The sequence below is a fragment of the Bos javanicus genome, chromosome 6, assembly GCF_032452875.1.
Source record: "Bos javanicus breed banteng chromosome 6, ARS-OSU_banteng_1.0, whole genome shotgun sequence".
Lineage (NCBI taxonomy): Eukaryota > Metazoa > Chordata > Mammalia > Artiodactyla > Bovidae > Bos > Bos javanicus.
This window is the reverse complement of record NC_083873.1, coordinates 23910311-23932541: the sequence shown is the minus strand read 5'-3', so window position 1 is coordinate 23932541 and position 22231 is coordinate 23910311. Positions and strand designations below refer to the sequence as shown.

Below are 22231 nucleotides of genomic sequence, written 5' to 3'. Positions count from 1 at the left end.
TAATAGAATTTCATATGCCCCAGCTATTCTTCTTCTGAGTATTCATCCAAAGAACAACAAAAAATATATATTAATTCAAAAAGATATATGCGCTGCTATGTTCACTAAAGCACTATTTACAATAGCTAAGATATGGAAACAACCTAAGTAACCACGGTTAGATGAATGGATAAATAAGATGTGGTACATACACCCAATGAAATATTATTCAGCCATAAAAAAGAATGAAATCCTACCATTTGCGGCAACATGAAGGGATCTGGATGGTATTATGCTAAGTGAAGTAAGTCAGATAGAGAAAGATAAAAACCACATGATTTCATTGAAATGTGAAATCTAGAAAGAAAAAAATATATAATAAAAACAAGCTCACAGATACAGCAAACAAATTAGTTGCTACCAGAGGGGAAGGGAGAAGGGTGTTAACTGTATGGTGACGGATGGCAACTAGACTTGTGAAATGACCATTGTGTAGTATCTACAGATGTTGAACTATAAGGTTATAAACCTGAAACATATATAAAGAAAACAAAGAACAAATATCTAAAATACTTGTGTTTCAAGAGAGCCAGAACACACACAGTTCTTTTTCATAATGTAAACTCTCTAGTCACCTAAATAGGAAATTCTCTTTGAAATCACCATGAGAGCACTCTTCCCAGACAGTACCTCCAGAGATCCTGCTACAGAACAATAAAATCTCAAAATGATTAAAAATTGTTGAAACACTAGTATTTGGAAAGTCTTACAGGAATTAAATCAGAATTCAAAATTATGAATGGACAGCATCAACAATGTCAGCAGAAACCTTTACAAAGTAAAATAACTTAATTTAAATAAAAGCGTTTCAGTCTTAGATACAGGAACTTAAAAATGTAACACTTAACATTAAAGACCCTTGATTAAAGACACTACACAACAAGGTGTTTTAAATTGTATCTCTTTAAATTGTTTGAATTTATGACTCCTTCTTGGTTCATGAGATATCAAAACAAAATTTCTCCATGCATATCTAAAAACAAGAATTCTTCATGCCAAAGGGCTCTCTTTCAGAAGACACTTTGTGAATTAGAAGTGCTTACTGAAATTCACAAAGGGCCAATTATTAAAGATCTAAACTTTAGAATCAGGACAGGGCCAAGCAACCCTAACAGAAGTGAAATCTATCCATAGTATAATAGTCTCATTTATTAATTGCCAGGAAACAATAGGCAATGGCAAATAAACTACTATGAAAGAGATCCATTTAATCAGAAATGACCTGGAAATAGATACAAACACTACAAAGAAAATTTTGCCCAAAAGTGCAGTTGGTGCTATCCCATAAGATACTGGTTTTGATTTTCCAATTAAGGTGTGAGTGACTCTCTGGGAAATTTTTTTTTGATGGGACATCCAGAATGTAACTCCTACTACTCCACTTAATAGCACTGAAATAATAAGCCATCTTTATAATAATACTTTACTGGCGTGCAAATCGCTAAAGTATAAAACAGATTACATGCTAAATCCAATAAATAATTCTATCTCTCCAAATATATGCTGCAGAATGGTATAAAACAGAATTCTTTTTTTTTAGGGGCCAAACAAAAAATAATTCAAGAAAAACCTAAGAAATTAACAGAAAAGCAACACCTTATAATACCAAAAGGGTAATATAATTTTCAGGATCTGAAATAGCTCAACTGGAATTCCATCACCTCCACTAGCTTTGTTCGTAGCAATGCTTCCTAAGGCCCACTTGACTTCACATTCCAGGATGTCTGGCTCTAGGTGAGTGATCACACCATGGTGATTATCTAGTTCGTAAAGATCTCTTTTGTACAGTTCTTCCGTGTATTCTTGCCACCTCTTCCTAATATCTTCTGCTATTAGGTCCCTACCATTTCTGTCCTTTATTGAGCCCATCTTTGCATGAAATGTTCCCTTGGTATCTCTAATTTTCTTGAAGAGATCTCTAGTCTTTCCCATTCTACTGTTTTCCTCTATTTATTTGCACTGATTGCTGAGGAAGGCTTTCTTATCTCTCCTTGCTATTCTTGGGAACTCTGCATTCAAATGGGTATATCTTTCCTTTTCTCCTTTGCTTTTTGCTTTCCTTCTTTTCACAGATATTAGTAAGGCCTCCTCAGGCTGAAATGAACTGAACTGAATATAATTTTCACAATTAAAATTTATTATTATACACACATTATTTAAACATAAACAAAAAGAATACATATGAGAGACAATGCCTTACAGCTTTGAACAGAATGGCCAATATCCAGTCCCAAAGAAGAGTGCTTGAATTTCTACACTAGTTCTAGGAAGCCAACTATCTTTTTAAGGGTTTTGAGCTGAAGATTTCTCAGTGCTAAGAAACTGACTGTTCTTCAGGATTCAGTTAACAAGTATTATCATATATAGTGATAAGCATTCTAGCAAAACTGTGTGATTTTGTGATTTCCTCTTCTAACTGGCACTTTTCAAGAACTTTGTTTCCTATTTGGATCTGTTCATTCACTGCAAAAGTAAATCTTGACTTGAATAAACAACTAGGGAGTTTGGTCCTGTGCAGTCAGGTGAAGAAAGTGAATCTACAGGCAGCATTAATATAAATTGAGCCCTTAGGAGTTAGTCACAAGCTACTTAGTCTCTACCTTATCCCTGGGCCAAATGCTGAGTTAATTGCTCCCTTCAGTATTATATATTATTCCCAGTACTGTCCACAAAACAGGGGTAAAAAGGGCAGCAGGAAAAGGGAGAGGAAAAAAAGGAGAGAATTAAAAGATAAGTAAACAGTGCTTTTGGAGTGACAGTAGTTGTTTTTTTTCAGGTAAATAGGACAAGAAAGGAAATTAAGAAGAAAATAAATGGAGACCTGGGAAAGGATGGAAGAAAAAGTCCAAGGAATGGGAAAAAGAAAGATGTTCAAAAGTAGAGAGGGCTTATATTTGAAACCATTTATTGCTAGTCTTATATATATATACACATGTATACATATATATATGAATACACACATATGTATATATATGTATACACACATATACATACACATATATATTTTATCTCCATTAAACCTTTTCTCAGTCACAAAAAATCATCCAGCTCCCATAAAAATCATACTGAGTTTTTTATAAAAGACTTTATTCAAAGTACCTTGACAGATCCTAAACTTTAAATTTTAACAATCTTTAGAAACTTCTTTTAAAGAAAAAAGAAAGAAAGAAACTTCTTTTCATAAGTCAAAGAACAAATTTACTCTATCAGTCAGATTTTTCTTCTCCGGAAATGGATCTTGAATTCTACTTAACCCCCACTTTCAGGTCCTACTTTTAGGACCGCTACCTGAATTATAGTTTTCACTGACTTTAAAATATTTTATCATTATTTTATGTATCTCCAAAAAAGTAAAAAAAAAATACTGCCAGTTAATTTAAAACTTCTATCAATTGTAAGACGCATATCAATTACAGAATGTGGAGGGAGAAAGTGTTTGTTTTATGATGGGTAAAATCTCTCAGCTGGCTGGCTGCCTCCAATCTCATGTCCCAACTTCCTGTCCCTCCTTCACTCTGCCATATGAATTATCTGTACATACTAGCACTGTCCAGATGAAAAGTCACTGTGTCTCCCTTCTGCCTGCATAAGTGAAATCTAAATTAGATATTAATAGCATGCAAATTTTTTCACAAATTGAACCCAATCAGCTCTTTAGTCTTACTTCCTGTCACTCTCACAATATAACTCCATCCTAAAGTCACAATGAGGATCTCTACTTTCCATAAACAGCAGGTTCTTTTCAAGACTTTCTATGTATGATATGAATGCTCCCTTTCCACAAACTGACTCTCCTCTCCACCTTCCTCATCTAGGAAAATTCCACTCACATTTCTTAACCTGTCATTTACGAAGCATTTTCAAAACACAAAGTCATCCCAAAGCGCACACTACTGTGGGTAATTTTATAAGAATCAATTTCCAGATCTTCAATTCTCACATCTCCTCTTTCTTAAAATCATTTTCTTGAAAACACTCTGGTTCTTCTTTTCCAACAGCTCCCCACCTGCCACCCCTTTCTTTCACAATTATTCTTCTCCACTTTACAAATCTCACAAGAATACATTGCTCGGGGCTTAAAAACATCCAAATAACCAAGCAACTGGAAACAACTCAAGAGCCCTAGTCTGGAGAAAGAGTCCTGGAAGAATCAAGTAAGAAATGAGAAAGACAGACTCTTAGTTCACTGGCCACTAACTCCATGCCTTTATCTACTGCAGGGTAGAACTGTTTGCCTATCAATTCACCTAACTTAGAATTAGCAAGCAGAAATGAGATGCTTTCAGAAGGACATACAGTTTACTTAAATTGAAAATGAAGTTGTCCTTTTTCTTACCAAAAATTAAGTCTGATTTGGCTTATTAGGTTGACAAATGAAGACTAGCTTTATTTATTAGATAATATGGTGAGCATTTTACAATTTGAACTAAATCCAGTATTAGAGGCTTTGACCAAAAAGTATATACAGATATTGAAAGCACATATAAATAACACACTGTAAGCAAGAAATTATATCCTTTACCCATGGATTATAATATTTACCATATCTTTCTTTAAATATCAATACTAGTTATATATCTATTTCACTCCATTGGGCCATGACTTACTGTAAAAACTTCAACTGTGTGTAGCTATCTCTTATTCTCTTAAATATCTCATTTATTCTAGGTGTTCAATCAATTTTTGATGGATTATTAGATCAAGCAGGGCTACAATTAAATCTCCTTGTTAAAAATTCCTCCTAAAACACAATAGTAATCACATTGTTGAATAAATAAAAGACCTCCCAACCAGAACTACTTATTCCTTCCTAGATTACCATTTCATATTACTTGTAATTCATCTGCCTACTATGCTAAAAAAATTACTTCATAAGTCAGAGAAGGAGAAATATCATATGATATCCCTTATATGTGGAATATAAAAAGCAATGATACACATGAACTTACAAAACAGAAAGGGACTCAGAGACTTAGAGAACAAAATTATGGTTGCCAGGGGGAAGGGATGGTTAGGGAGTTTAGAAAGGTCATGTACACACTGCTATATTTAAAATGGATAACCAAAAAGGACCTATTGTACAGCACACTGGAAACAGTGGAAACAGTGTCCGACTTTATTTTTGGGGCTCCAAAATCACTGTAGATGGTGACTGCAGCCATGAAATTAAAAGATGTTTACTCCTTGGAAGGAAAGTTATGACCAACCTAGATAGCATATTCAAAAGTAGAGACATTACTTTGCCAACAAAGGTCCTGCTAGTCAAGGCTATGGTTTTTCCAGTGGTCATGTATGGATGTGAGAGTTGGACTGTGAAGAAGGCTGAGCACCGAAGAATTGATGCTTTTGAACTGTGGTGTTAGAGAAGACTCTTGAGAGTCCCTTGGACTGCAAGGAGATCCAACCAGTCCATTCTGAAGGAGATCAGCCCTGGGATTTCTTTGGAAGGAATGATGCTAAAGCTGAAGTCCAGTACTTTGGCCACCTCATGCGGAGAGTTGACTCACTGGAAAAGACTCTGATGCTGGGAGGGACTGGGGGCAGGAGGAGAAGGGGACGACAGAGGATGAGATGGCTGGATGGCATCACTGACTCGATGGACGTGAGTCTCAGTGAACTCTGGGAGTTGGTGATGGACAGGGAGGCCTGGCGTGCTGCAATTCACGGGGTTGCAAAGAGTTGGTCACGACTGAGTGACTGAACTGAACTGAACTGTACAGCACATGGAACTCTGCTAAACATTATATGCCAGCCCAGATGGGAGGGGCTTTGGGGAGAATGCTGCTGCTGCTAAGTCACTTCAGTTGTGTCCGACTCTGTGTGGCCCACCAGGCTCCCCTTCCCTGGGATTCTCCAGGCAAGAACACTGGAGTGGATACATGTATATATATATGGCTGAGTTCCTTCACTGTTCACCTGAAACTATCACAAGATTGTTAATCAACTATATCCCAAAAGAAAATAAAAAGTTCAAAAGGAAAAAATAAAATAATCTTTATACTTTGTTCATCATGAAAAAAATTACTTTAGTATATTTCATATTTTCTATAAGATCAAAAGCTTCCCAAGGTTAAGATCCCTATCAGACTGACCTCTGTCATCATCTCAGCACCTAAGGTCTACATTCTTCAACACTTTTGAGTGAGTTACTAATTTAAAATAAAGATATTGGCCTTTGCTCTTTGGAACTCTGATACCTAACTTAATCTTACTGCCATGTGCTTTGGCCCAGGATAGACAGGGTAATTCCTAAAAAGAAAAAAGTGCTGTCAGTATATGAATATGATGCCACTGACTCACCACGAGCAGAGCAGGCATGCTGAGTTATTTTTTCCAGTAGTAATGATGAATTCTGCTGACTGAGCCATTTGGTTCCTCCTAGGACCAATGGCACACATTTTTTTATATATAGCCTGCCAGGATTTAAGCTATAATTTTTGCCACTGAGTGGGGAGGGGGCATTTTTTTTTTCTTTTAAAACAATGCAGCTATTTCACTCAAAGTGACAATACTGAAAGCAAAATGAAATAACCAAGAGCATATGCAGTGGCCATAAATGTTTAATCTCTTGTTGGGAGACTTTCGACCTTCTGATCATCTCCAATTGCTTCATACATGAGTCAGATCTGGTCTCACTTATCTTATGACTGACCACATGTAAACCAAATATTTATAAGCTGAATTTTACATGCTTTCCTTTCAACTGCTTTCTGGCCCTACTATAGATCAGCTACATAAAGAAAGAAATATCCACTGCTTTCCAATTTCTATGTAAATCCTCCTTTCTAACACTCTTGAGTTTAAATTAATTTCATGACCTTAAATAAAAATATACTATTACTTTTGGTTCATTTATTCTGAAAATGTCAATTTTCAAAATTGATGTTACTCTATTCTTTCAACTGAAGTATAGTTGATTTGGGCTTTCCTGGTGGCTCAGATGGTAAAGTAATCTGCCTGCGATGCAGGAGACCTAGGCTCGATCCCTGGGTCAGGAAGATCCCCTGGAGAAGGATATGGCTATCCACTCCAGTATTCTTGCCTAGAGAATTCCATGGACAGAGGAGTCTGGTGTACAGTCTATAGGGTCACAAAAGAGTTGGATATGACTGAACAACTAACACACACACACACAGAGTTGATTTACAATGTTATTTTATTTTTTAATAGTATATAGTCTAGCATTTCAATGGAAGAAAAGAAATCCTCAGTAATATATAAAGAATACTATACACATTTACTAATGTGTACTAAAATACAGTGCAAGTCATTAAACTGAGCAGTGACATAAAATCAGGCTCTTCTCTTCATATTCATTTAAGGGATTTCAATGCAAACTGGTACTCCACTTCTAGGCAACACCATCAACAAGAAACATCAGAATGACATTAATCAATTTACTACTTACCAACTCATTATCTCTCAATTTCGTATTTATTCATTTATTTGTCATTGTCACACATTATGTTTCCCTCCCGCAAAACAAACTCAACATGAACTACAAAAATGAGGCCTTTTTTTTTTTTTAATATATGCTTACTTTCAAAGAAAAGGCCATGCTTAATAATTAAACTTAAAGACTCCATACCTAGAATATAAATGAATCTTTAAAAACCTGGAAAGAATTTTAAAATATACAGACATAAACAATGGCTATTAGGAAATAATGAATGGAACAGTAAACGAGAAGGATTTTAAATTTTACATTAGAGTAGCCAACACAATGGCACCCCACTCCAGTACTCTTGCCTAGAAAATCCCATGGACGGAGGAGCCTGGTAGGCTGCAGTCCATGGGGTCGCTAAGAGTCAGACATGACTGAGCGACTTCACTTTCACTTTTCACTTGCATGCATTGGAGAAGGAAATGGCAACCCACTCCAGTGTTCTTGCCTGGAGAATCCCAGGGACAGGGAGCCTGATGGGCTGCTGTCTATGGGGTCACACAGAGTTGGACACGACTGAAGCGACTTAGCAGCAGTAGCAGCAGCAGCAGCCAACCATCCTGGCTTGCCTGGAATTGAGGAGGATATTTCCCTAATGCAAGTCTTTCTAAGATGCTAAAACCAGAAAAGTCTCCCTACTTGACACAGAAAACTGGGAATTTCAGTTTCTCTTATTATAGCAGTGAACTAAATCATAAACATTTTAGAGAGAAAATGCATGCTTTTATCATTTTCATTTTCTGTAATGTTTTAGAATAATACTTGTTTTGTTTGTAGATTTTACGGAAAATATAAATAAACAAGCTCTAAAAAGCTTTTTAAAATTCATTCTGTAAGTTAGTCTTAATGTTTACTTTTTTACTTTCTACTACCAAGTTAGCTGGAATTTATGTCTGAGTTTAAAGGTCAAGAAAAATAAATGAACTAAATTATTAGGTATTTAATTCAGATAAAAACGTTGGGAAATCTTAATCTAGAAAATTTCAGGTTTTTTTTTTTTTAATTAAACACTTTGGGTTAAGTTCCCATTAATCAATTTTTACTTTTGTACCATGAAGTGGTACTAAACTGCTTGGCAAGTTATTAAAAGTAATAGAAAGCCTATCTACTTTAACATGTATGAAGGCAATTAATAGTTAAGGCAGCAAGAAATAGATACAAAGTGAAAAATGTACAAAGATAAATATTACAAGTATCTTTCATTTAGTCAGCTTTTTGCCTAAAAACCAAATTCTCCTCTGGTTTGTTTCTAATCATGAACTCACAGAGTCTAAGTATTATTCCAAAATTACGAAAGAAGCAAAAACTTAATCTGCTTAAAAGACATGAAGCTTTCAACGGAGTTATTTACAAATAATTACTGCAAGGAGGTTTTCTTTACCACAAACTTTTCAATCACACATATATTACTAGTGAATGAATCACAGGAATAGTTGACTTTTTAACATATAAATTATTAATGCATGAAAGATACTGTGTGAGTTGTAATCAAAATAATAAAACTTTTAAAAGTATATACCTGAATTTAAACTACCCAAGTTCTACATAATTTATTCAATTTAAAAAACTAAACCCTTTTACAAGTTATCTAACTCATTTGGTGTAGGGGGCTGAATTGCCTTAAAAGAAAATTTAAATTAAAATAGTTTTTTATCACATCTCATTTGGGGCTCAAAGAACAGTACTGAGGTTGATCATTCCCCATTATCAGTCAGCTTCAATTTTCAACGGGTTGCATAGGCATGCGTGTGTGCTCAGAAATGTCTGACTCTTTGCAACCCCATGGACTGTAGCCTGCCAAGCTCCTCTGCCCATGGAATTTTCCAGGCAAGAATACTGGTGCATGCTAAGTAACTTCAAGTTGTATCCAACTCTTTGTAACCCTATGAACTGTAGCACACAAGGCTCCTCTGTCCATAGGGTTCTCCAGGCAAGAATACTAGAATGGATTGTCATTTCCTTCTCCAGGGGATTGTCTCAACTCAGGGATCGAACATGAGTTTCTTATGTCTCCTGCATTGGCAAGTGGGTTCTTTATCACTAGCACTACTTGTGACTATTTGGGGTTGGCATGGACATGAATGTAAAATCAAGTGCATTGGAAGATGACTGTTAATTAAAACATTATCCCCTCATTAGACTATAAGCGTCATGAAGATAGGGGTTGCTTTTATTTCTCTGCCGAATTCCTGAAGCCTAAAAAGGGGCCTGGGCACATGGTGCATGCTCAGTAAACATGCTTAATTAATATAGTATATTATGGTCTTTGAAATCCTGCTTTTGGAACAATCAATTTATCCAACAACTAGCTGAAGTAATCAGATTTTTTTGGTAACGATTTCTCATAGTGAAAGTCACTCCGTCGTCTCCGACTCTTTGCAACCCCATGGACTATACAATTCATGGAATTCTCCAGGCCAGAATACTGTAGTGGGTAGCCTTTCCCTTCTCCAGGGGATCTTCCCAACCCAGGGATGGAACCCAGGTCTCCCACATTGCAGGCGGATTCTTTACCAGCTGAGCCACAAGGGAAGCCCCATATAATTAACATTTACCCCCAAATAAGTAAGAAAGTATTAGTCGCTCATTCATGTCTGATTCTTTGCAACTCCGTGAACTATAGCCAGCCAGACTCCTCTTTCAATGGAATTTTCCAGGCAAGAATACTAGAGTGGGTTGCCAGTCCCTTCTTCAGGGGATCTTCCCATCCCAGGGATGGAACCCAGGTCTCCTGCACTGCAACTGTTTTTTGACAATTAACTTGTCTAAAATTGGTTTAACTTTACATGTAGAAAGGTACCTCCCTGCCGATAGTTACTGAAGGTAATAGACAGACTCAACTAAAATGAACATTAACTCTTTTAACATCAATGTACCCTTTGCACTCTGTAAGATTCAGTTTTCTAATAAAATTGGTAATTTTTCTATATTTAAATTTAAATCTATGTTCTACTTTGAAAGAACTACAAAAAGGACAATAAGTAAAAATTCACCATGGCTTGACTCTAAATACCACTATACAGCCACAGCTGAGGATTCACTGAAACAAGACAGAAAGAACATGGACTTGACCTAGGGTGGCTCAGCCTGCAGTGGCTTGAAGCAGGATTTCAGTTCTCCAGCCAGATATAGAAGTCAGCTCACTGTAGTGACAGTGCTGAGTCCTAGTTACTAGACCACCAGGGACAGTGGCCAGTGACAAGGCCCCGGCCCATCAGCTTTGTAGAAATGAATCCCACAAAGAGACAGACAGAAGCAAAACAAGTGTTTATTAAGAGTACATGTGAACAGACCACATGGAAGGACTGAGGGAAAGAGTCTTGCCCTCATGGCAGTTTGAATCACTTACATAAGGCATTTCTTCTGGGTTTCCTCTGGCCAATCATTTTGCTTTGCTTGACTCTGAGTCCATATATGGCTTATCTCAGGGTCTCCCCTGTGTGCACACACACCTCTTATCCAAGATGGATTCTAGCAGAGAGGCCTATGAGTAGGTTGACATCACCTACTGTGGGGTGGCACCCCTCCCTTTCTGACCCCCAGGAGCACATGTGTAGTGGGGAAGTTCCCCTTGACCTCGAGAATGAGAAATATGTGGTCTCCTAATCTCTTATCTGGGCCGGGCTCAGATCCTCTCTGCTCTTGCTATTATCTTTGTCATAGAGCAACTGTCCACGGGGGACAGACTCCAGCTGCTCAGCCCCGGACCCATCTATCTCCTGCCTCAGACTCTACTGGGCACTGAAGAGGCAAAGGGGATAAGATAGACACCAGCCCTGCACCCACTGTCTGTATTGTAGAGTACCTGAATAACAAACAACCAAAGGAACAAATAATCACAAATGACAGCAAGAACAACGAAGGAAGTGGGATACAAAGAAGAGTAAAAGGGGAAATCGACTTTCAGTAGTATGGTCCGGGCAGGCTCTGCTGAGGAAATCACATGTCCGTCAAGATCTGAAGGATGAGAAAAACTCGGTCATGTGAAAAGCAGAAAGAAACACATTCTAGACACAGAAAAGAGCAAGAGCAAAAGCCTGAGGTGGGAAAGAGCTGAGAACCAAAAGAAACCTTGGTGACGAGCAAAGTTTAAGGAGGTTGAGGTGGGGATACCATTTACGGCTAAACAAGTAAGCAGCAAAGAACAGATACTCAAGTGCGACAGGAAGTCATTAAAGGGTTTAGGCAGAGGACTACTAAGATCCAGCAGAAGGTGTCTCTCCTCCTCATGTGGAGGGTAAGAGTGGGGAGCAGGTATGGAAACTGATGGTGACCAAACCCTTGCCTTGATACATTTAAGTTTCACTAACTCTATAAGGCAAGGGAGTATTTTTTTTTTTCCAACTGAACTATAGTTCCAATACTATGTTAGTTTCAGGTGTATGACATAGTCACTCAGTATTTTTACAGATAATACTCCATTAAAAGTTATTATAAGATAATGGTTCTATGTCCCTGTTTTTGAACACTATATCCTGTTGCTTATCTATTCTATACATGTGCTAAGTCGCTTCAGTTATGTTTGACTTGGTGCGACCCTGTGGACTGTAGCCCGCCAGGCTCCTCTGTCCGTGGGATTCTCCAGGCAGGGATACTGGAGTGGGTTGTCATTTCTTCCTCCAGGGGATCCTGCTGGCCCAGGGGTCAAACCCACGTCTCTTTCATCTCCTGCACTGGCACATGGGTTCTTTACCACAGGAGCCACCTGGGAAGCCCATTTTATACAGGTAGTTTGTATCTCTCAATCCCACACTCCTCTCTTGGCCTCCACTTCTTCACGTTTCCCACTAGTAACCACTAGCTTGTTTTCTATAAGAAGGAAGCACTTTTTAAAGTTGTTTCTTTTCTCCTGAATTGCTGAACATTTCTTGTTTCAACCATCCTTAATATTTCTGCTATCAACACATTACTTCAAATAACCATAATCAATATGTCCCTAAAGAAAGCTCTGGACCCAGGATGTCCATTTTAAAAATCTTCACTCTTCTAGAAGTCAGAAAGAAAAACACCAATACAGTATACTAACGCATAAATATGGAATTTAGAAAGACGGTAATGATGACCCTATGTGCGAGACAGCAAAAGAGACACTGATGTATAGAACAGTCTTTTGGACTCTGTGGGAGACGGAGGGGGGATGATTTGGGAGAATGGCATTGAAACATGTATATTAACATACGTGAAACAGATCGCCAGTCCAGGTTCGATGCATGAGACAGGGTGCTCAGGGCTGGTGCACTGGGATAACCCTGAGGGATGGGATGGGGAAGGAGGTGGGAGGGGGGTTCAGGATGGGGGACACACCCGTGGTGGATTCATGTCAAGGTATGGCAAAACCACTACAATACTGTAATTAGCCTCAAATTAATATAAATAATTTTTTTAAAAAAGAACTAAAAATCTTCACTCTTATGCTTACCGGTTGTGTAAAGACTCTAGTTACTGTAGTTATACTGTTCTCACCTGTAAAGCTGGGATAAGAATAGAACTTATTCCCTAGAGATATTATGATGATTATATCACATAATCTATGTGAAACTCTTAGAACAGTAGACTAATAAGAATTAAATAATCCGTACAAAGCACTTGGCAACTAGATCATTATAATCAGAATTCACAGTTGCTATTATTTTAGTTATAACTATTATTAAAAGCAGAAGTCTTCCTTCATTGGCTACCCTTTTTCTATTAGTTTGAAAATACAAGTCCTCCTGGAAACTTCAAGCCCAGCAGAAAATATCACAACTGCAACTGTGGCTTTCCAATTAAAAAAATCTAACATGGATATAATAACACTTTCCTGTGAGTGCATGAATATAGAATTATCATTGTGTCAGTTGAATCATCTGAATTAGATTTACCCAGCATTCTGGGGAGTGGAGGCTTTGGGCATTAATATGGAGATTCAATTATTAAGAAGTCAAATGATATCCACACAAAATACCGTGAAAAATATAATACAAGATAAGCTCACATGAGAGAAGGCAAACCAGTAATGAGCGTACCTAAAGATTAGGTTGACTACCATCAATATACATAAAAATTTTATCCACAGCATCATAACAGATTCTTAGCTTCTTAATACAGTCCTTCACAATAAGATGTATTAGGTATGTTAACAACCACAAGTTTGCTTTTGTTTGTGTAGTTTTTTTAATAGACCTCAATTTCTGGAAAGAGTGATCATTCTGCTTCTGCTCAACATGGTGTCCCCAGCGACCAGATAAAAGTGAGCTTTTTGGTGAGCAATGGTAGTAGATGCCCGGATCTCCCAGTCAAGGACTCCCTTCTAGACTCAATTTACTCTTCTCCACTGACCCCCTCAGCTTCCAAGAGCACTAGCTGTTGACTACTTACAACTGCACCACTCAAGGCCACACCACTTCTCTGGTTGAGGCAGGACTGCAAACGCCCATCCCCTTGCCTCCATATGGGACAACTCTGCAGGACCATCTAGCCCCACAGCTCATGATAGGCTCGGCTCACACCTCTATCGAAATTTGCATCATGACTCAACTTCTCCTTATTTCACATCCTTACTCCCTTCACTCCTCCACAGGTGTAGATCCACCAGCAGACCTCCTGCACAAAAATTTCAAACTCTGTTCCCCAGCAACTTGCCATATGAACAACGCCCAACAAATACTGTATTATAAATGAATGAGTTTGCTACTAGAGCCATACATACCCTTCTTTCAAAAGAAGAACACATCTTTAAAGCATAAGCCAACAGTTAAATTGATGGGAAGATTTGGGAGAATGGCATTGAAACATGTGAAATGTCATGTATGAAACGAGATGCCAGTCCAGGTTCAATGCATGATGCTGGATGCTTGGGGCTGGTGCACTGGGACGACCCAGAGGGATGGTATGGGGAGGGAAGAGGGAGGAGGGTTCAGGATGGGGAACACATGTATAATTTTTTTAAATTAAAATTGAAAAAAAAAAAAAAAGAAATACAATTGAGAGCAGCAGTATTGCAAGTAAGAATATTAAATATATCTTGTCAAATAAGATAAAAAAAAAAAAAGAAAGTATGTGAATAAGCTTTAAAAACAGTCATCTTTCCATTGCACTATTTGTTTTACCTCATGTTAAGTTGTCAAACAAAAAAATTACTACCTAAGCTGGTTTAATATCTTGTCCTTCACTCCAAGTCCCCAATCCTTTAAAAGGCTGATGACATTAGTTCTATAGGTATCTCAAGAAAATTATTCTTATTTTTATAGACAAAATAATGTGTGGTTAAAATAGACATCTTGGACCAGTTTATTTCTTTAAGACCTCCACACCCAACTACTTTCTTCTTAGGAATAGACCTAATGTTTACTTACTTTCAAAAATGATTTAATTCAAGAAATAAAGAATTCAGTTTTGCTAAGACAAAGTTAATATCTTAAAGTTAAAAAAGCAGCTTACAAACACTTAGTATAACTATAATTTTATATATAAAATTATAAAAATTAAATATATAACAAAAAAAGTCTTAAAAACCAAAAATAATTGGGAGATTCAAATTGGTACATACACACTGAAAGTGAAGTCGCTCGGTTGTGTCTGACTCTTTGCGACCCCATGAACTGTAGCCTACCAGGACCCTCCTTCCATGGAATTTTCCAGGCAAGAGTATTGGAGTGGGTTGCCATTTCCTTCTCCAGGGGATCTTCCTGACCTAGGGATCGAACCCGGGTCTCCCGCATTGTAGGCAGATGCTTTATCGTCTGAGCCACCAGGAAAGTCCCCACATGCACACTACTTAACATAAAATAGATAACTAATAAAAAACCTACTCTATAGCACAACCAACTCTGGTCAGTGCTCTGAAAAGACCTATATGGGAATGGAGTCTAGAAAAGAGTGGATATATGTGTATGTAGGGCTGATTCTCTTTGCTATATGGAAGAAATTAACACAACACTGAAAATCACCTATATTCAAATAAAAAAATAATAAGCAAAATATACTAAATATGGAGGTCAGCGAATATTATTCAAGCTTACTTTCCTCCATATAAAATACTTAACTCTCCTGGGGCTATTTACACTTTTAAAGTGCATAGCTTAAAGATTTAGGATTCAAAAATTAGAGTTTTATCTACTTCAAAAATAAATATTTATCTCAGACTACAGGCTAGAATCTTATTTTGGTGGGAAGCCCTTCAATTTTAATGGATGTAAAAAGAGAACCTACTCTATTCACCAGAAACTAGAATTACGTTCTCAAATATATCCTATCATCTATCCCTCGAGTAGCCTTCTGAGACTTAATTCTCTCTCTGACCTAAGATGTTTTGAATGTCTTACACAATTATTACTTTACTGGCACTTTGATGACTCATAATTATTTTTAGGATTAAAACTCTAACGTAACCATCCTCCCGTTTGCTGGTACTCCCTAGTATAACTGAAACATACCCATCTATCATCAACAATTAAATTAACTTCCTCTATCTACAAATACTATTTTTTGAAGAAAGTTTACTAAAGGTCAGGAAACAGATTATGAGGAGTTATTGAATCTCATAAGCAGAACTTTAAACAAAAGTGTATTTCTGCCAATAACTGTGAAAGGTTACAGATGTAACTGAAGTTCTTCAGTACTCTGTTGCACCTAACTGTATGCAAATACAAGCATCTCACTCTTATTGGAAGCAAATAAATCATTTTCTTAAAAATTCACAGGCTCACCGAATTCTACTTTCCAACAAAATTTAAACATTTTGTTTACTATCATTCCTGAAAGCATTAAAGGACTTTGATGTCACTGTTGATTACTCTCTTTCTCTTTCTCAGTAATGTCAAAATCTCAATAGCCCAACTTAAAGCAAACATCCATGAAGGGGAAAAAAAAAAAAATGAATTTAAAATTCTGTCTTTACAGAAAGAAGAAAAGCAATTCCAGAAGAATATAATTCTACCCAGATATAGGAGAGGATCTAGAGAAAGTTAGGATATTTCATTATCACGATTTGGAAACAAGAAGCAGCAATGGAGAAAAGCAAGTAGATAGTAATCATGAGGGTAATAGTTAAATACAAACTGATGAATAGAGAGGAAAATGATGATCATTTAGTGATTCATCTTTGCTTTCCCCATTTTTCTCCAATCATATATTAAGATAAATTGTTGGAATACACACTCACTACAAAAAGTTGACATTCCAACACAGGCTAAAACTAACTTGTCAAAATTATCACTCCTTTAGGGAATCAACTGGGGCTTTCCTGGTGGCTCAGCTGGTAAAGAATCTGCCTGCAATGCGGGAGACCTGGGTTCAATCCCTGGGTTGGGAAGATTGTCTGGAGAACAGAATGGCTACCTACTCCAGTATTCTGGCCTGGAGAATTCCATGGACTGTAGGTGGAGTTGCAAAGAGTCAGACACAGTGGAGCGAATTTCACTTCCCTTAGGGAATCAGTTACAATGGGGATTCTCTCTGCACAGCAAGCCACACGAACACTTCACTCTTCAAGCATCAGATCAGATCAGATCAGTCACTCAGTCGTGTCCAACTCTTTGCGACCCCATGAATCGCAGCACGCCAGGACTCCCTGTCCGTCACCAACTCCCGGAGTTCACTCAGACTCAGGTCCATCGAGTCAGTGATGCCATACAGTTAAAATGTAGCTCCCCTGTGGTGGTAGGCTCTAGCAGATTTTCCTGTACACTGATCAGCTAGATCTTACGTGGCTGTAACCTAGGACAGTTTGACCAAAGAGGTTTAGGGTAACAGGAGGCTATAGCAACTCCTTCTTCAGGTAGCTCCTGGAACACAAGAACAACCGGTTTGAATGTCATGTTACTGTACAGTTCTACAAGTACTTGGGTTTAGAAATATAGTGGAGGAAAGCATTTTTAAGAATGAGAATAGAAGTAGGATCAAAGCAATAGTTAAAACTGGGAATGCTCTGAAAATCTTTCGGCCCTTTAAAGTTTACATACACAATAGAGTTCTCTTCCCTCCAGAGAATGTCACTACACAAAACCAAGGGGGAAGACATACTTCAGCAGCAGCTACTGGGAATTACCAAATTACATAAAATTAATGGGATGTGGTTCTTTGCAATGAATAAATTTATGATTAAATGGTAAGTGCCTTATGCTTTTTATTCCACCGGGTAATCAATTCAATCAGATCTATTAGAGAGGCCCATTACATATCTGATGGGCAGTTTTACTTTGCCCATCCTATTCAGGTGTCTGTCTATGTTGAAGGAAAAATAAGTAGCCTGGACTTTGAATTTAAATGTGGAAAGGTGGGAAGTCAGATATGCAAAATGATAAAAAATTAAAAAGGAAACAAGGATTTGGTTAAACCAAAGACACAACAGGATAAAGAGAAACATCAGAAATATTAAAATGTTTTGTGAATAAATCAAATATGTTCAATTTATTGTTTTATAAAAATGCAATATTGGTAATATTCAGAAAATTTTTTCTATAAGTTAAGAAACAAAAAACCTAAGGATAGAATTACTGTGGTCCAGCCTTAGAAGAACCCAAATCAACATGGATGGTTGTTCCAGGTCCAGGTGATCCACGCTGCAGAGGCAACAAACAGCAGGCTCCAAGGGAATGCAAATAAGCAAGGCTCTTCCTACAATGAGATGGGTGTGCTGAAGGAAAAGAAGTTACCTAAATTGTACTTCCTCTAATGAAGGATATCTTTACATCCCAAAGAAAAGTTTCTTCATCCAGAAACTGGCAATATAATTTTTCTTAGCTACCTCATAGTTTTGGGTTTTTTTTTTTTTAACTTTTTATTTTATATTGGAGTATAGTTGATTAATTTCATGGCTGCAGTCACCATCTGTAGTGATTTTGGAGCCCCCAAAAATAAAGTCTGACACTGTTTCCACTGTTTCTCCATCTATTTCCCATGAAGCGATTGGATTGGATGCCATGATCTTCGTTTTCTGAATGTTGAGCTTTAAGCCAACTTTTTCACTCTCCACTTTCACTTTCATCAAAAGGCTTTTGAGTTCCTCTTCACTTTCTGCCATAAGGGTGGTGTCATCTGCATATCTGAGGTTATTGATATTTCTCCCGGCAGTCTTGATTCCAGCTTGTGTTTCTTCCAGTCCTGCGTTTCTCATGATGTACTCTGCATATAAGTTAAATAAGCAGGGTGACAGTATACAGCCTTGATGAACTCCACGCTTACTCCTTGGAAGGAAAGTTATGACCAACCTAGATAGCATATTCAAAAGCAGAGACATTACTTTGCCAACAAAGGTTCGTCTAGTCAAGGCTATGCTTTTTCCTGTGGTCATGTATGGATGTGAGATTGGACTGTGAAGAAGGCTGAGCACCGAAGAATTGATGCTTTTGAACTGTGGTGTTGGAGAAGACTCTTGAGAGTCCCTTGGGCTGCAAGGAGATCGAACCAGTCCATTCTGAAGGAGGTCAGCCCTGGGATTTCTTTGGAAGGAATGACGCTAAAGCTGAAACTCCAGTACTTTGGCCACCTCATGCGAAGAGTTGACTCATTGGAAAAGACTCTGATGCTGGGAGGGATTGGGGCAGGAGGAGAAGGGGACGACAGAGGATGAGATGGCTGGATGGCATCGCTGACTCGATGGACGTGAGTCTCAGTGAACTCCGGGAGTTGGTGATGGACAGGGAGGCCTGGCGTGCTGCGATTCATGGGGTCGCAAAGAGTCGGACACGACTGAGCGACTGATCTGCTCTGATCTGATCTGATAGTTGATTAACAATGTTGTGACAGTTTCAGGTGTGCAGCAAAGCGATTCAGTTATACATATAAATGCATCTATTCTTTTCAAATTCTTTTCCCATTTAGGTTGTTACATAATATTGAGTAGAGTCCTTTCTGCTATATCATAGGTCCTTGTTGGTTATTCATTTTAAATATAGCAGTGTGCACATATCCATCCTAAACTCCCTAACTACCCCCTCTCTCCCCACCCTTCCCCTCAGGAACCCTAAGTTCATTCTCTAAGTCTGTGAATCTGTTTCCACTTTGTAAGTAAGTTCATTTGCATCATTTTTTTTTATATTGCACATATAAGGAATATCATATTTCTCTTTATCTGTCTGACTTACCTCACCCATTATAACAATCTTTAGATCCATCCATGTAGCTGCAAATGGCATTAAATAATTCTATTTAATGGCTGTGTAATATTCCATTGTATATGTATATACCACATCCTCTTTATCTATTCCTCTGTCAATGGATATCTAGGTTGCTATCTCATAGTTTTCACAGGAAAGCCATAGAAGCTAACATTTGGAAAGGCTTTATAAAGGTAAGAACATCAAACAGATAAAAGGTAGCACTGATATCAGAGGCCGTATCCGTGCTACCATCTACAGTACAAAGCAAATGCTCAACAAGTAACTGATAAATGAAAGAACGAAATTTTTAAAATAATTTCTAAAACCCAGGACCAAATCACCAAATGACCCCAATGGGTAACATTATATTTGACATTAGATTCTGGGATGTCCTAGTTCTCTACAGTTTATTGTCAATAAGAATTCAGTGTATACCATTTGCTGAGCCCTCTTCAAAGGACTTTAGAAATATTAACTTGACAACAGCTCCATGAGGTAGAATCTACTATTAGAATCTACTTTATCTATAAGCCTTTATTTACAGATAAAGAAAATGACCTGATTCAGAACACAGGGCTAAATAATTCATCAAAGACCACAGAGTCCATAAATGGAAGAAATCAAATCTCAGAAACTGGCTCTACCAACCATGCTTTTAAACTAAAATGAATTTATTAACACAGATCCTCAGTGGCAAATTGGTAAGCATTATCTGTACAAACATTACAGTATAGGAGCAAGATAGTAGTTTCAGATAAATTCAGTTCAGGATCATTGTTAACTGGGTTGTACAGTCAAAATTCCTTCCTATTCTGGAGCTGACTCAAAGGGGCATCATGTCAGTTATATGGGTCTCCTTGTTTCACTCCTCTCTGCTTCAAAATATCTCCTTCCCCAATTCCCAGACGTATCTGTAATGGCATATATTAAATAGGTTTGTTTAGATGAGAAAATTCTTCAGTGTGAGGAATTCTTAAAGAATCATAGTAGAAACACCTAAATTACATGAACGTCTACAGATAGACTTTTGTTCACTAACAATTTATTTACTACTGACTGCAATTAGCATTATATTAGCCACTGAATGGGGATACACTAGCACTTAAAAGACAGAATCACGATTATTTTAAAAATTGAATTGTCACAAAACATACTTATGTGAGAGAGCCTGAAAACTACCATTTGTTCAAAAAAAAAAAAAAAAACTATTGAAAACAGGTATGTTACTAGTTGAATTTAAAAAGCTGAACTTCTAAAGGGAAACAGAAATGGTGAAATTTGGCAGAGACAAGGGTCACAGAACAGAAGTGAAGTTTAACTACTCCATGTGCTTGAGACTGTTCAGTAAAAAAAATGTAAGTTTAGTTAAAAAAAAAATAGTAAAGCTGAATTCTCCATCCATTTCTCACATCATGGATTGACATGACTTCTAGGCTATCTATATGTGGCATTATCAGAATTAAATTAAGAAATCTGTTCTTGGAAACATACATTACCATGTGTAAAATAGACAGCTAATGGGAATTCACTGTATGACTCAGGGAACTCAAAACGGGGGCGCTGTCAAAACCTAGAGGGGTGGGAGGTAGGAGGGAGGTTCTAGAGGGAGGGGACATATGAATACCTATGGCTGATTCATGTTGATGTATGGCAGAAACCAACACAACATTGTAAAGCAATTATCCTTCAATTAAAAATGAATTAATTAAAAAAAAAAGGAATCTGTTTCTGATCCCTTGAACAACTCCTTCTGCCATTGAATCAGTATTGCATATCCACTAAACAGAAGCAGCTCATGCAATGGAATATTATAGGGCTGAAGTGAGCAGAAAGGTTGATGGTGGTTCTAAATGAAGACTGGTTCAAAAGTTTGGAAAACATATAAAACAATCATTTCCTCTTATATCCCAGACTTTACAACCTACAGACTAGAAGAATCTTCTAATTTTTTCCTTCTGCTCATTTTCCTAAAACTGCCCAAGTCCCACCACTGCCCGACTGCTTCAGGCACTCTCAACCTGATGCCCTTATACCATACACATGCACACCTGTGTGCACACACCTAAGCACACACATCTGCATAGACACAGCACATGCTCTTAGAAACTCTAGGCTGAGAAACAGCACAGTGAGTTACAGAAGACAGCTGTGGGAATAAAGTGCATGGTTAATAATTCTTGGCCAGGAGCTGGACATCTTGAATCAAATCCCAGTTCCTCCCTTCATGCCTGTGTGGTCTTGGGTGGTTATTTCATCTTTTTGACCCTCGCTTTTCTCATGAACTGAATCTTGGATGAATAAATAACTGATTCACTTTCCACTCAAAACCCTTAATTCTTGAAAGAAAAAAAAAATTTAAAGGAAGACAACAATTTTGATTTGCAGGATAAGGCTTCCATTCTTTTGTATAGGATCAAAAATGTTCTGTCTCGTGATGGTTAGATCACAATCTCTTACTGAGAAATATGTTTGCTTCCCAATGCCTACAGCAAGATTACAGCACTTTCCAAATAATGGTAACATTTCAAACATTAGAGGAATACATAGTGACTCTGCCTTTAAACTATCTGATTTTTAGTTCCAAAGTGTTACTTTAAAACATGGTTCAGGATGGGGAACACATGTATACCTGTGGTGGATTCATTTTGATATTTGGCAAAACTAATAC

At 37.5% G+C, this 22231-nt stretch overlaps 1 protein-coding gene across 2 annotated transcripts in view; it reads right to left on the bottom strand.

Annotated features, from left to right (window-relative positions):
- The window catches only part of PPP3CA (protein phosphatase 3 catalytic subunit alpha), a 325113-nt gene that overhangs the window by 192247 nt on the left and 110635 nt on the right, over positions 1 to 22231 (bottom strand). The window lies entirely within an intron of this gene.